General features: G+C 35.8%; 2 non-coding genes across 2 annotated transcripts; one reads left to right on the top strand and one right to left on the bottom strand.

The window, feature by feature from the left end:
• The first annotated feature begins 2,827 nt into the window (after window positions 1–2,827).
• Window positions 2,828–3,820, top strand: LOC104736300 (uncharacterized). Its single transcript, XR_015577987.1, has 3 exons — window positions 2,828–3,198; window positions 3,304–3,381; window positions 3,464–3,820. It is a non-coding gene; the product is annotated as an uncharacterized LOC104736300 (transcript).
• Window positions 3,821–8,493: 4,673 nt separating this feature from the next.
• Window positions 8,494–8,599, bottom strand: LOC147929354 (small nucleolar RNA R71). The gene has a single exon (XR_015579040.1). It is a non-coding gene; the product is annotated as a small nucleolar RNA R71 (small nucleolar RNA).
• Between the last annotated feature and the right edge of the window lie 8,058 nt (window positions 8,600–16,657).

Raw genomic sequence — 16,657 nt, 5'->3', positions numbered from 1 at the left:
CCTTATATATATGGTTTAAGAACCGAAATCCGAAACCAATACTAATGTCATGTACGTATGACTGGACGTCTAAATACCGAAACCAAGAAGAGATGTTCGATGTCACGAACCATTGAACCTATCTAATTAAAGAGTCTATATTGGATTACTCAACTGCAAACTGTCCCCACGGGAAGAGAAGATTCTGTTATTTAAAAAATCCCTCAAAAACTAATAAAACATCAACTGTTTAAAATTTTTTAAAAATCTTTCATTACCAGAGTAATTAGTAGAAAAGTTTTGATACTAAAAAAACAAAAATTAGTTAATGAAGAGATGATGATGTGTTATTAATCATGGAGAAACTTCCTTCATCTTATATATATATATATATATATAAGATTAAGAGATGTACCGTTGTATATATGACATGAATTTGTACTTAGGAAATAATAGACTGAGTCAAATTTATTGATTGACGATGCAAATCGAATTTAATATTGGAAAAATCAATTGTAGAACCAAAGCATTCTATTTTTTCTTGTCCTCTAGACTCTTAATCAATTATATATGTTTTAAAGAATTTATAACATTGAGCGTGTTCGTTTGGTTGACGCAGATACCTGCAGCTATGGCAGACGCAAGTACACAACTATTGTCGTTGCCGCAGTCACAGCTGCCTGCATCAACCAAACGAACAAACAGGGGCGGAGCCAGTAAGGTGGGAGGAGGTCAACTGATTCCATTAAAAAAAATCTGGTATATTTTTACTTATAAATAACAAAATGATCCCTTTAAATTTTTTGTATTTTGACCCATTAAATTTAAAACTTTCATCTTAACTCCAACAATTTTTACATTTTGACCCTATTAAAATAAAATTTATACTTTGATCCTTAAAAAAATTGCATTTTTACCTCCTAAAAAAAAGAAAATTTTATTTTAACTTTATAAATTTTACATTTTTATTTTAATAGAAAAATTTGTAGTACAAAAAAAATAAAAGTCATTATTGTGGGGGCAATTAGGACTGAGCTTGAGATAGAGAGGTCGTCGGCAAAGCTTGTCTTAACTCTTAGAGTCTAGACCATTGTACGTGGCAAATAAAGTTGGGGTGTTTCTATCTTGAGCTTTGAGATAAGGGTGGCAAACCAAGTTTGTGGTAGCAAGCGAACTGAATATTATTATTACTATTTGGATTGGTGTGTGGTTTATTTGAATTTTGATATGTGTTATGGGGTTTATGGGGTATATGTATTATAATCACAAAGCAATATATATATATATATAAAACTATAAACACACAAAATATAGCATGTATTTTTATTAATTTACATAATTCCTAAAAAGTATTCAAAATAATACTTCCACCCTTTCAAAATATAGAATATTTTAGCTAAAGCACACAGATTAAAAAGTCTTTACTTTTAACAAGTTCAACCAATCAGAAACAATATTACATAATATAAAATATTAAATTAATCTAAAAGTTGCATATAAACTTGTAAACATCCTATATCATGAAACAAAAAATTTCTCTAAAACATCTTATATTTTGAAACGGAGAGAGTATAGTTTACATATTATACTTTGTCAAAAAGAAAAATATCGTTCTAAAAATATGAAATAGAAACTACTATATAAATAAACAAAATCAGTGAATTTTGAATGAAGTATAGAAAAAAAATTAGATAAAAAAATGAAGCAAACAATATAGATAAAAATGCCTCGTTTTTATAATGGCAAATAAAAAAATAGAAATATCTGTTTTTGGTAGTATATCATTGTTTTTGTTTTTGGGTTTGTAGGGACATTTATCATCATTGTTTTTTTTTATCCATGCATCTTCTTAACCAACATATATATTATGTTTTAAATCCATTTTTTTTTTATATCTCCTCTGTATTACAAAAGATGATTTTTTAGGATTTTCACTTAATTAAAAATAAAATAATCTTTAATTATAAATATATTATTTATTCATAACTATTAACCAATAATAATTCATTAATTTTTAAAATTTTCAATTAATGATTCTTGAAATTTATAGTTTCCTAACATAAATTGATAAAAATTTACAGAAAATTATTTTTATGATAAAAAATTCTTAACAATGATAAATTGTGATACAGAAAGAGTATTTGATTTGAAGTAGGTCTATGTAAGAGAACTAGGGACACAATAATATGTAGGATTTAAATTGTTACACTTAATAGACACTAGAGATCACAAATACCCTTCTATCTCTAGAGAACCACTAACCGTAACTTTAGTAATAAACAAAAAAACATTTAATTAGCTCTATTATATTCGAGCGCCTGATAACGTTTACACTGTTTAAGGTGGAATCTCAACAAATTTCTCAAAAACATTTCGAAACTGCATATCACATAATGATGCTTATCAACCTTTCCATGATGAGATTCAAGGTTTTTCCACTAAGAAAACATGGTTAAAGCCCCAATAACAAAGAGAATTTCGAAACATAATAGGCTGTAACAATGGAGTATCTCTGCACTTCCATAATTGTCTCCTTTTTTGTGCCTCAATGGAATCCAAAGACCATCTTCTTTTTGAGTGCAGTTCTAGCAAGGAACTATGGGATTGCTTCTTCTACTACTATGTTTTTTCATTACCATCACATCTTACTACTCTGCTCAACCGAATTGAGACATACTCATCCATTTCGTCACTACAAAACACTCATCAAAAACAAAACTCCTACAACCACAAAAGAGTTAGTACTTAAAACAAAGAAACAAAAAACACGTAAAAACAAATAATATTCGGGTCCTGTCAGTGTCTATATTCTATATACATAATGTGATAAATGTGACAAAATAAGTATGTGGTGGCAAATTGAATTGTAGAGAAACTATTATTTAAGCAAGTCTTGTTTCATCAACCATTTCATCAATACAAGCTTATAAGTGATTTCTCTACATATATTTTGTGTTCAAATAATTATCATTCAAAAGATGGAAGGCAAAACAATGATATTAAGTATGCTCATAATGAGTCTTATGATGGCGCAAATTCAAGTAGATGCGGTAGTTTTAAAGGCTTGTTGCCCGACCCGGGCTGCCAGGATCATTTATAGTGCCTGCATGGTTAAGGGAAAAGGGATACAATATTGTTCAGACATTAGTAAATGTCAAATAGTCGTGGCCAATATTGTATGTCCTAGTCTTCTTCCTCATGACATTTTGGGAATTGCAGGTAAATTGATTTATTTATTTGATTATATTATGCTATTTGTTACAAGATGCAATAAGAACTCAAATTTATGTAATTAAGTTGCATTTTTTTTTTCTTCTACTTAAGGTGATACTGTCACTGAATATTGTAATTTGGGATGTACCTCCTCTGTGTGCGGTGCCTTAACAACTCTTAGGGATTCCGGTAAAGCAACCGTTCTCCAAGCTCAATATATTATTGTTATTTTTGTTGCAATTAGTCATTCCAGTTTTGTTTTGGTGACTAGATCCAAGTGAAACTGTTAATGGAGCGGTTGAACAATGTGTCGAAATATGCTCTACTCTATGCACCAAGGGCTCTATTACTGCCGTTGAAACAGCCTAAACAACCATATCGGAGAAGATAACATATACATATGCGTGGAGGGGTGGTCATCTTCCATGGTGTTGTGTTCCTTATCTTCAATAATTGTCATGTGTGTGACAAAATGCTAGACTCTCAGTATGCTAGCATTTTATAAGTTGTTTCATGATTGTGTATGTGTCGTAGAAGGTTGTCGATCCCTAGATTGTATATGCTTTCAACTTCATTCCTATCATCTAAATAAATAGTTATATAAATAAAGAATTATATGTCTTTATAACTTTCTTTTTTTTTCATTGGCTTTCCGCTTATTTCTGTATAAAAATCAGCTAAGAGAAATACAACAGATGCCATTAGCAACGGTCTCTTAAGACTGACCATATTTAATTTCAAATTATTGCTAAACAAAATTCCAAACCTCTATGATATATATTATATAAACCATGCACGAATGCCACTGATGTGGGGATGAAGATGCAAGATCCACGTCATGACGTCAATCAATTGGGAGAAACGAATAACGATTTAGGGGTTAACACACTCGTTACTACTGCACGAAAAGAACTAAAAAGATCCAGAAACTCAGAAGTGATGATTTTATTATATTGTTTGAGATGGTTATACAACGAAGAAATATGAGATCTCAAATTGCTTTTCTAAATGATGAAATAAATATGGAAAATGAAGTTGGGGTGCTTCTATATTAATTAAGTTTGAGATAAGGGTGACAAGCGACGTTTGTGGTAGCAAGTGAATTTGATATTGAAGATGACTTAATATCGATAGAAAAATAATCTGACTGGTGTAACCGTAAGTGGATGGTTAATTCACTTGCAAAATAATTGGTACTGAAGTCTACAAGATATTAGGAATACTGATTAAGTTAAAATCAAATAAAGAGTTTCCATGGAGAAACAGAGACTTTTTAATAGTCCTTTACTATTTTACATTGAGATTCTCTCCCATACGAGTTGTTTTTAGTTTTCTCATCTTAAATTGTCACTTAGAACTACTCATAGGTGTACAAGAAAAAAGGGACTATAGAATAAAGCCATTTTCTCCTAGACACGGTTATCAAGAAACCTTCCCCAACTAAGCTTCCCGGCGCTGGTGAGGTCTTTGCCCGCCGGCATCGGGATCAAATCGACATTGCTCAGCTCTTCTCTATCAGTTTTTTCTAGGTTTTTTCCTCAATTTGTTCTTTTTTTTCACCCTTCTCAAACCCTAATAAAACCTGTCTCGATTCACACCAACGAAAACTGTATGTCCCCACCAATCTGTCACCCACCGGAGAGAATCTCTTCACAAATTTCGGGCACCAAACATACTCTTCCCTTACCGTGGTCTTCTCTAGTGGAACTAGGATTTTCTCTAGTGGACCTAAATTCTATCGCCGATCCAAACCGAGGTTACCGACTCTTCCCGCCGATCTTTCAACCACCGGAGGTGCGCTTTGCAGCACAAACCACTTTGTTACTCTCGGGTAGCCGTCACTTTGCTGATTCAACTTGGCAATCATTTGTAAAGTTAGGATTTTCCCCAGTGGACCTAACTACCAAGGGCGATTCTGATGTTACTATATTTTACCATATTTAAGGCCTTGTTTAGTTCATGTTTTGCATCATATAGAAATGATTCCTTAGGTTTTATAGCCATTTATGTCCAAATATACACTTATGATGTTTAGAAGCATGCATTGCATACATTTGTGCATTTGGAGTATTATTAGGTGTTATGGAGCTCTAAAAGGGTAAGGAAGGACTTGGTGTTATTTCTGGAGCTAAACAAGAGGACTGAAAGTATCAGGAAGTGGATTCGCAAGGCAACTCGACCACAGCACTCGACCATGCACTCGACCGAGTGCTAGGTCGAGCTCCATTTTACTTTCTTGCTTATGCATTGTTATGTTCATGTTTTCTTCTGCTTATTAGTTAATTCTGCTTAGTCTTGTTTATTGCACTTGTTCTACAGTTTAATTCAGCATTAGTATTTTCTTAAAAAAAAAAATATATATATATAAAGAATGAGAAAGAAAAAAAAAAAAATAATGACTCGATCAGGCACTCGACCAGGCACTCGACCCAGGGTTTGAGATGACATTTGATGTTGTGTTTTGTTTTCTTATTTCAAATTTTTATCATAATCATGTTAGTACTTGTATTTCATCTATGACATAGAAAAACCTAAAAATTTGAAAAGTTTTGCATATTAGGATCTTGTTAGTATGTTTCATATAGGACTGTTTCATATTTGCATTAGGGATCTATGATGAGTTCAGCCTTGTTAACTTGTTTAAATTAGCTAGACTAGGATCAATGCCCAAGTTAATAGTACTTTGATGCTAGTTGAGTGAGCTAGAAACATAAGATTGAACCAAGCCTTGAATTCCTATATTGCATTTTGGTCTAAATTGAAGCATGTTGTGATTTGATGTCATTTCCTACTTATAAGAACCTAATATTGACTTGTAATTATCTGGTTGTGCATAGTTTTAAACTCATGGATACCATACACATATTTGGATCATCTTTTTCCTTTTTACCACTCTTGTTGATCCAAGTAGCTGATTTCACTTTTAAATCAGTTTCTCCTACCCTTAACCAACCCTTCTTTCAAGCCATGTTTATTCTTGAGTATGTAAGGCCTTTTTTGGGATTGAGCTTGGTAGAAAGTGTTAGGTTTGAGCTGACAAGAGTAAAGCCTTGTGTAGTTCTAGTTTGCAATTTTCAAACTAGATAGGACTAGGTGGTTTAATTCTTGGGTTTGGGACTTGGTTGTTTTGAAAAAGAAAAGAAAAGAAAAGAGAAAAAAAGAAAGAAAAGGTTAGAGTCTTTAGGAGGGGAATGTGTTTAAGAGAATTTAAGCTCTAGTGAAAGAATGAGAAGTATAAAGAATGTTGAAGATGGTTCTAACCAAAGAAAAGAAAGAAAGAAAAGAAGAGTCTAGCAAAAAGCTTTTATGTCTTAAAGATTAAGAAGAAAAGGGAACCATAGCAATAAGAAAGAAGTCCCCATTACACTAGTTGATTCAAATAAGAAACCTCTCCTAAGGCTTAAAAACAAAAAGAGAAAAAGGGTACTTGAGAAGAGAAGAAGACAAAGGGTAGAACTAGGACCATTTGGGATTAGAATGTTAGGATCAAACACTTTGGGTGCCTTTGGGTAGACAAGGTTTTGTTCTTGTATGTGTCTATTAGTTCTTACCTTTAGCCTTCTTCTAAAACTCAATCCATTTTTATGAGAGAACCTTGACTTAATGAGCCCCACTCTAAAGAGAGACCATCCTTGTCTCTAAACCTTTATCTCCAAGCCAAATGAGTTTAAACATTGCACAATCTGATTCATGTTCTTGCTTAATGAATGTTAAAGGAAATGATTGATCTGAATGCATGTGGATATCTAAGGCTTGAATCAGTAGAGGTTGTGATAGGTCTGTCTAAAGTTTTTAAGTACAACTCATTCACCTTGCATCATAGTACTAGTAACTTGGACATTGATTCTAGGTAGCTCATTAGTAAGTTATTTGGTTCTAAGATCCCACTTTCAAACCTCACCTTCCTACTTATGTCTTGTTTATTTGCTTGAGGGCAAGCAAAGACTAAGTTTGGGGGTGTTGATGTTACTATATTTTACCATATTTAAGGCCTTGTTTAGTTCATGTTTTGCATCATATAGAAATGATTCCTTAGGTTTTATAACCATTTATGTCCAAATATACACTTAGGATGTTTAGAAGCATGCATTGCATACATTTGTGCATTTGGAGTATTATTAGGTGTTATGGAGCTCTAAAAGGGTAAGGAAGGACTTGGTGTTATTTCTGGAGCTAAACAAGAGGACTGAAAGTATCAAGAAGTGGATTCGCAAGGCAACTCGACCACAGCACTCGACCATGCACTCGACCGAGTGCTAGGTCGAGCTCCATTTTACTTTCTTGCTTATGCATTGTTATGTTCATGTTTTCTTCTGCTTATTAGTTAATTCTGCTTAGTCTTGTTTATTGCACTTGTTCTACAGTTTAATTCAGCATTAGTATTTTCTTAAGTTGCCTTAGTTCATTGCATTTCATTATTGTCATTAGGTTGTTAGAAACAAATCATAATTATATTTGGCTTAACTTGAATGCATTGATCACATCTTGACTGCTTACATATCACACTCTTTATGGATTGACATCCTTTATGCTACAACATCATAAGGGTATTGAAACACCTTGCATTACATTCTGATCATTAATACTTATGTTTGTTTGTTTGATTGCATCATTCATTCATTCATAAGTAGATACTTGAAAAAATCCTGGTTTCAATTGGCGCCGTTGCCATTAGGGTGTTTATATGTTCCAGTCGAGATTTCATTGTTTCAAGATTAATCTATGTTACTTTTGATTCTATTACTCACCTATCTCTTGTTCTGTTGTTGTGTTTTGATTCTCAGGTACCACTCGACTAGGCACTCGGCCGAGTACCTCAAAGCAAACGGTCGAGTGGTTGTTCGAGCACCTGGTCGAGCACCTGCTCAGAGTCTAAAAAAACAGAAAAAGAGGTGGAAATGGAACTTCCACAGAATCTGCATGAACCTCAAAGGAGAAGGAAGATTGGTGATAGTGATGCTCCCACTACTTATACTCAGAGATATGGGATAATGCCTCCTCCTATCCACAACACAACCTTCACAATCAAGACTAGTCTGATCTCAATGGTTAAGAGCAGCAGATTTCATGGCCTGCCTACTGAAGACCCACTTGCACACCTTGATGAGTTTGATAGGCTCTGTAGCCTTACCAATATAAATGGAGTTAGTGAGGATGCCTTGAAGCTGAGGTTGTTTCCTTTTTCTCTAGGAGATAAAGCACATCAGTGGGAGAAGACTCTACATTCTAGAAAAATCACCTCTTGGATTGATTGTAAGAAGGTATTCCTTGCAAAGTTCTTCACTAGCTCAAGGACTGCATATTTGAGGAATGAAATTTCAGGATTTCTCCAAAAGAACAATGAGACCTTTTGTGAGGCATGGGAGAGGTTCAAAGGATATCAAACACAATGCCCACATCATGGATTCAGCAGTGAATATTTGTTGTGTACTTTGTATAGAGGTGTTCTTCCCAATATCAAGATGCTCCTAGACACAGCCTCCAATGGAAGCTTCATGAATAGAGATGTAGCTGGAGGTTTGGAATTAATAGAGAACTTTGCTCAGTCTAATGGAGATTATAGTGAGGAATATGATAGCAGCTTAAGGGGAGGTGTTGATTATGAGGAATGGCATATAAAGGAACTATAAACCTTAGATGAGAAGCTTGAGAAGCTAGATAAACTACTTCTAACCCAACAAAAGCAAGTACATGTAGTTTGTGATGATGAGAAGTTTATGGTTCAAGTCTATCCTCCACAACAACTCCAACAAGCTCCTGCTCTAGATCAAGAGATGAAGAGTATGCTTCAACAACTGCTACAAGGCCAAGCTATTGGAGATATGGAAAAAAGTACTAAGCTCACAAAGATGAAAAACAAGATAGACTCCACATATGGTGCCCTTAATATCAAGATTGAAGCTTTAACTTGCAGAATTTTTCACCTTGAGAGCAAGAGTGAATCTTCTTCTTCTAGACAACTCAATGGGACATCAATTGACAATCTAAATGAGTATGCCACTGCCCAAGCTATCTCTCTCAAAGAACTACCTTCAAAACTCACTGAGGACAGTGACAACCAAGTTGGGGAGGATTTTCTTCAACCAGAGCTGCAGAATGAGAAGAGAACTGAGCTTGAGACACAACTCGACCATACACTCGACCATGCACATGGTCGAGTGCCTGGTCGAGTGCCTGATCGAGTCATTGCTCAAGAATCTAGCAAGCCGGTTCGGTTCATTCCTCCTCCCTATCAGCCACCTTTGCCATTTCCAGGACGGTTTAAAGAGTAAATGCTGAAAAATTACAAGGCTTCTATTGATCAGCAAGAAATGATGGTCTTGAGTCATGAACCTTTGTTAGAAGATGCTGAAATGAAGGATAAGCCACAAGTTAAAGAGCTTGAGCAGAAGAAGCCAACTATTGATGGACAGACCTTCAGGATTAAAGAGAAAGGTCATGAATCTGAGTCTGAAATTTTTGAGGGTGTGAATGAGGTAAAAAGAGAGAACTGGACCTACTGCTCGACCTACCACTCGACCGAGCACCTTAAGTCACTCGACCGAGTGGTACCAAGTCACCGAAAATACCCAGACTTCATCCCCGAGCTTCACCAACAACAAGAGCCAAGAAATCCTTCCTCTGATGGTTTGTTTGAGCTTCAAACTGTCAACATTCTGCATGATCCAGTGTGGGAGTTAACAACTAAGGATGAGGAGATAAGGGGGCAAATTAAGAAGCTTCATGGTGGAGTGAGAAGTTCATCTCCAAATAAAGCAAGGCAAGGTCTGAGTATTATTAACAGACACAGTTCTTTTAGCATTGACCCAGGAATAAGAGGAGCAATGCAATCTCTAAGAACTGAGGGGACTTCACCTCCTCTCTATGACTCTTCCAAAGCATAAGAAGTATGCAAAATCAAGCTTAGAGACTTTAAACAAGCTCACTTGGGAGGAAGTCCCAAAGGTATCCTTGTACATATTGGTTTAAGTTTCTTGTTATTTTGATCTTGTTTTCTTTAGCATTATGGTTCAGGTACTAGGGAGGGAGCTTAAGCACTTGGTAACATTTTCATAAATGAATCCCACCCTCAGCCCATCCCAAGTAATACTCTAACTCTAACTTTGTCTATACAATTGCATTTCTTGGTTTTATGTTGTTTCTTGATTCTTAAATCCTTTTCCAAATTTTTCTTACACAAGGGACTGTGTAATTTAAGTTTGGGGGAGGGTTTGAGATGACATTTGATGTTGTGTTTTGTTTTCTTATTTCAAATTTTTATCATAATCATGTTAGTACTTGTATTTCATCTATGGCATAGAAAAACCTAAAAATTTGAAAAGTTTTGCATATTAGGATCTTGTTAGTATGTTTCATATAGGACTGTTTCATATTTGCATTAGGGATCTATGATGATTTCAGCCTTGTTAACTTGTTTAAATTAGCTAGACTAGGATCAATGCCCAAGTTAATAGTACTTTGATGCTAGTTGAGTGAGCTAGAAACATAAGATTGAACCAAGCCTTGAATTCCTATATTGCATTTTGGTCTAAATTGAAGCATGTTGTGATTTGATGTCATTTCCTACTTATAAGAACCTAATATTGACTTGTAATTATCTGATTGTGCATAGTTTTAAACTCATGGATACCATACACATATTTGGATCATCTTTTTCCTTTTTACCACTCTTGTTGATCCAAGTAGCTGATTTCACTTTTAAATCAGTTTCTCCTACCCTTAACCAACCCTTCTTTCAAGCCATGTTTATTCTTGAGTATGTAAGGCCTTTTTGGGATTGAGCTTGGTAGAAAGTGTTAGGTTTGAGCTGACAAGAGTAAAGCCTTGTGTAGTTCTAGTTTGCAATTTTCAAACTAGATAGGACTAGGTGGTTTAATTCTTGGGTTTGGGACTTGGTTGTTTTGAAAAAGAAAAGAAAAGAAAAGAGAAAAAAAAAAAGAAAAGGTTAGAGTCTTTAGGAGGGAAATGTGTTTAAGAGAATTTAAGCTCTAGTGAAAGAATGAGAAGTATAAAGAATGTTGAAGATGGTTCTAACCAAAGAAAAGAAAGAAAGAAAAGAAGAGTCTAGCAAAAAGCTTTTATGTCTTAAAGATTAAGAAGAAAAGGGAACCATAGCAATAAGAAAGAAGTCCCCATTACACTAGTTGATTCAAATAAGAAACCTCTTCTAAGGCTTAAAAACAAAAAGAGAAAAAGGGTACTTGAGAAGAGAAGAAGACAAAGGGTAGAACTAGGACCATTTGGGATTAGAATGTTAGGATCAAACACTTTGGGTGCCTTTGGGTAGACAAGGTTTTGTTCTTGTATGTGTCTATTAGTTCTTACCTTTAGCCTTCTTCTAAAACTCAATCCATTTTTATGAGAGAACCTTGACTTAATGAGCCCCACTCTAAAGAGAGACCATCCTTGTCTCTAAACCTTTATCTCCAAGCCAAATGAGTTTAAACATTGCACAATCTGATTCATGTTCTTGCTTAATGAATGTTAAAGGAAATGATTGATCTGAATGCATGTGGATATCTAAGGCTTGAATCAGTAGAGGTTGTGATAGGTCTGTCTAAAGTGTTTAAGTACAGCTCATTCACCTTGCATCATAGTACTAGTAACTTGGACATTGATTCTAGGTAGCTCATTAGTAAGTTATTAGGTTCTAAGATCCCACTTTCAAACCTCACCTTCCTACTTATGTCTTGTTTATTTGCTTGAGGGCAAGCAAATACTAAGTTTGGGGGTGTTGATGTTACTATATTTTACCATATTTAAGGCCTTGTTTAGTTCATGTTTTGCATCATATAGAAATGATTCCTTAGGTTTTATAGCCATTTATGTCCAAATATACACTTAGGATGTTTAGAAGCATGCATTGCATACATTTGTGCATTTGGAGTATTATTAGGTGTTATGGAGCTCTAAAAGGGTAAGGAAGGACTTGATGTTATTTCTGGAGCTAAACAAGAGGACTGAAAGTATTAGGAAGTGGATTCGCAAGGCAACTCGACCACAGCACTCGACCATGCACTCGACCGAGTGCTAGGTCGAGCTCCATTTTACTTTCTTGCTTATGCATTGTTATGTTCATGTTTTCTTCTGCTTATTAGTTAATTCTGCTTAGTCTTGTTTATTGCACTTGTTCTACAGTTTAATTCAGCATTAGTATTGTCTTAAGTTGCCTTAGTTCATTGCATTTCATTATTGTCATTAGGTTGTTAGAAACAAATCAACTTGATATTTGGCTTAACTTGAATGCATTGATCACATCTTGACTGCTTACATATCACACTCTTTATGGATTGACATCCTTTATGCTACAACATCATAAGGGAATTGAAACACCTTGCATTACATTCTGATCATTCATACTTATGTTTGTTTGTTTGATTGCATCATTCATTCATTCATAAGTAGATACTTGAAAAAGTTCTAGTTTCAATTTGGCGCCGTTGCCCATTTGAGTGTTTATTTGTGACAATTAGGGTCATTATTAGTCTAAGATTAAGTTCTATTGCTACCTTGATCACTACTACTCTCGATTATTCTTCTGCTTGTCTGTGTTGAGTTTCAGGTACCAACTCGACCATCCACTCGAGCTAGCACTCGACCGAGTGCTGTTCGAGTACCTGATCGAGTCACAACCCGAATACATTTGTCTTCTCATCTCAGTCAGCCCGACCTCAACTCGAGCCTGTGCTCGACCGAGTACCTGTTCGAGTCAGTAATGATGTACCACAACAGTATGTTCAATTACATACCCATGCAACATCAACCAGTATACAAGGCTGAATTGTATCCCTCTCCATGGTTCCAGACCTCACAAGCTCAAGAACCTGACTTAAGAGCTATGATGCAACAAATGTTGCTTGGGCAAGCCACTAAGCAGATTGAGGAAGCAAGGCAGTTTGCTGAGCTGCACCAAACGTTGAATTCTTATTCTACTGGACTGAATAACCAGTTGGAGTGACTGAGCTCTACAATCACGAATATGGAGAGTTGCATGGCTTCTACTCCCTCTCCTACACCAAACCAACTTCAACACCCAAGGGAATGCACTGCTAAGGCCATTCATCTCAATGAGGCAGTTGTCACTGAGGCCAGTGAAGTTAAAAATGGGGAGGATTGGTCATTTCTTGAAGCTCAAAGTGAAGATTGTGCAAAACAAGCTGAAGTTGACAAAGAACTCAACCCCCCACTCGAACACACACACGATCGAGTGACTGATTGAGTTTTCAGTCGAGTTGATGTCCCAGAAGCTATTAAGCCTGCTAAGTACATTCCTCCTGCTTATAAACCACATCTACCATTCCCAGGACGTTTCAAAGCACAAAAGCTGAAAGAACTCAGAGAAATTATTGAGAAAAGGGAAAAGTTGGCTTTGCAACAAGAGCAGGAGTTAGCTTTACAACAAGGGGAATTCATTGAGAAGGAATAAGTCATGGCTTTGAAGGAAGAGGTTGTGATTGAAAAGAAGGAAGTGAGGGCCATTCAACAGGAGGTTGTCATTGAAGAGAAGGAAGAGGAGAGAGGACCAGCTTTGGAACAATATGCCCCATATCCTCTCTACAAAGGCATGTTACTTGACATATCCAAGCAGAAAGCTCAGAATCAAAACAGGAGAGATCAAGAAGAGATTGGGACAGCTATTGTACCAACAAAACTTGAAGATCCAGGTCCATTCAATCTACCTTGCTCCATCAGCTACCTTCCCTTCAACAAATGCTTGTGTGATCTTGGAGCATCTGTTAGTGTCATGCCCTACTCTATAGCAGAAAAGCTTGGACACACTGAATTCAAGCCAAGCAATCTCTACATAAGTCTAGCTGATGGTTCACACAAAGATGTAGTTGGTAAATTGGAGAGCCTCCTAGTCAAGATTGGCAAGGCAAGAATTCCCACTGATTTCATCATAATAAAGATGGATAAGGAGGTAGAGGATCCAATCTTGCTTGGGAGACCATTCCTTGCCACAGCAGGAGCAATCATTGATGTTAAGGAGGGGATGATAAGGTTGAACATATCTGAAGGTTTGACCATGAACTTTGATATTACAGATTCATCTAACCTACCAACCATTGGAGGTCAACCATTTAAGATTGAAGATAAGGCTGATTTTGGGGTTTTGAGAGAAGAAGAGACTTCAACAGCTAAGGTCACATCTCATGAGGAACAGTTCAACATCTTAAGGGTTCAGTTCAAGAGCTGACTGATCTGGTGGAGGATCTTCAAGTTCAGCTCAACAAGAGGTCTTTGAAGAAGGCATGACCAAGACTCAAGTTTAAGAAGAAGCAAAGCTCAAATGTTAAGGAGGTAGTGATCAAGAAACAGCACCAAGGTTATCAAATAGAACCAGGGGGGATTTCATCACCTCCTTGGTATCCAAACCAAGCCTGAACAGGCATCAAAAGTCAAGCTTAGTGACTCTAAACAAGCTCACTAGGGAGGAAGTCCCTAAGGTATCCATGTACATATTATTTAAGATTTTTGGTATTTTGATTTTTGTTTTGGTATTTTCATGATCAGGGACGCAAGGGAGGCCAGATAGGAGAGGAAAAGAAGACTCGACAGCCAGCTCGACCCCCCCCACTCGAGCACGTACTCGACCGAGTCCCGGTCGATTCCCATTGTCGAGCTGCCCCAATCTCCACCTCCAAGTCATCAACAAGACCCCAACTACTCCTATGACAGCATGCAGATGGATGTGGACAACTACTTCCACGATCCCTAAGGTACCACTATCACCTTCACTTGTAGATATCATTGCATTTCATATTATGTTTTGTGATTTGTTTTAACTCTTGAATCCTCCATCAACTTTCTTTCACACAGAGGACTGTGTGATTTAAGTTTGGGGGAGGGTTTGAGATAGCATTTGACATTGTGTTTTGTGATTCTTATTTCAAATTTTTAGCATCATCATGTTAGTATTTGCATATCATCTAAGGCATAGAAAAACCCTAAAAATTTGAAATTTTTTGAAAAATCTTTATTAAAAAAAAGAGTGTTCATGTAGTTTGCTTTGCATATTAGGATCTTGTTTAGCATGTTTCATGTAGGATTGTATAGTATTTGCATTAGGGATCTATGATGAGTATTCCCTTGTTAGCTTGTTTATTCACTAGACTAGGATCAATGCCCAAGTTAATAGTACTTTGATGCTAGTTGAGTGGTTAGAAGCATAAGATTGAACCAAGCCTTGAATTCCTACATTGCATTTGGTCTAAATTGAAGCATGTTGAGATTTGAAACCATCTCCTATTTATAAGAACCTAATATTGACTTTCAATTATCAATGTGTGCATTGCTTTAAACTCATGGATACCATATACATATTTGGATCATCTTCTTCCTTTTTACCACTCTTGTTGATCCAAGTAGCTGATTGAATCATTAAAATCAGTTTCCCCTACCCCTAAACCAAACCTTCTTTCAAGCCATGTTTATTCTTGTGTGTGTGAGGCCTATTTTTGGGATTGAGCTTGGTAGAAAGTGTTAGGTTTGAACTGACAAGAGTAAAGCCTTGTGTAGTTCTAGTTTGCATTTTTCAAACTAGATAGGACTAGGTGGTTCACTTGTTGGGTTTGGGACTTGGCTGTTATGAAAAGAAAAGAGGAAAAAGAGAAAGAAAAGAGGGTAGAGTCTTTAAGAGGAGAATGTGTTTAAGTAAAAGTCTAGTGAAAGGATGGGAAGTAAAAAATGTTGAGAATGGTTCTAATTAAAGAAAAGAAAAGAAAGAAAAAGAAAGTCTAGCAAAGTGCTTATATGTCTTAAGAATAAGAAGAAAAGAGAACCATAGCAAATAAGTAAGAATCCCCCATCCCACTAGAAAGATCAAATAAGAAACATCTCCTAAAACTTAAAAACCAAAAGAGAAAAGGGTGAAAAAGAAAAGAAGAAGTTAAAGGGTAGAACTAGGATCATTTGGGTTTAGATTGCTAGGATAAAACACTTTGGGAGCCTTTGGGTAGACAAGGTTTATTCTTGTATGTGTCTAGGTGTTCTTACCTTTAGCATTCTTCTAAAGCTCAATCCATTTTCATGAGAGAACCTTGATTTTGATAAGCCCTACTCTAAAAAGAGACCATCATTGTCTCAAAGCCTTTATTTCCAAGCCAAATGAGTTTAAGCATTGCATAGAATTGATTCATGTTCTTGATTAATGAATGTTAAAGGAAATGGTTGATTTGAATGCATGTGGATGTCTAAGACTCAAATCAATAAAGGTTGTGATATGCTTGTCTAAAGTCTTTAAGTATAGCTCATTCAACTTGCATCATAGTACTAGTAACTTGGACATTGATTCTAGATAGTCTATTTGCAAGCTTTAGGAGCTGAGATCCCACTTTCAAACCTCACCTACCTTCTTTTGTCTTGATTATTTGCTTGAGGGCAAGCAAAGACTAAGTTTGGGGGTGTTGATGTTCATATATTTTACCTTGTTTTCCCTTAGTTTATTCACAACTTTTGCATCTTT

Source organism: Camelina sativa, chromosome 13, assembly GCF_030686135.1.
Source record: "Camelina sativa cultivar CO46 ecotype springtype chromosome 13, ASM3068613v1".
NCBI lineage: Eukaryota > Viridiplantae > Streptophyta > Magnoliopsida > Brassicales > Brassicaceae > Camelina > Camelina sativa.
This window is presented reverse-complemented; position numbering and strand designations above follow the sequence as displayed.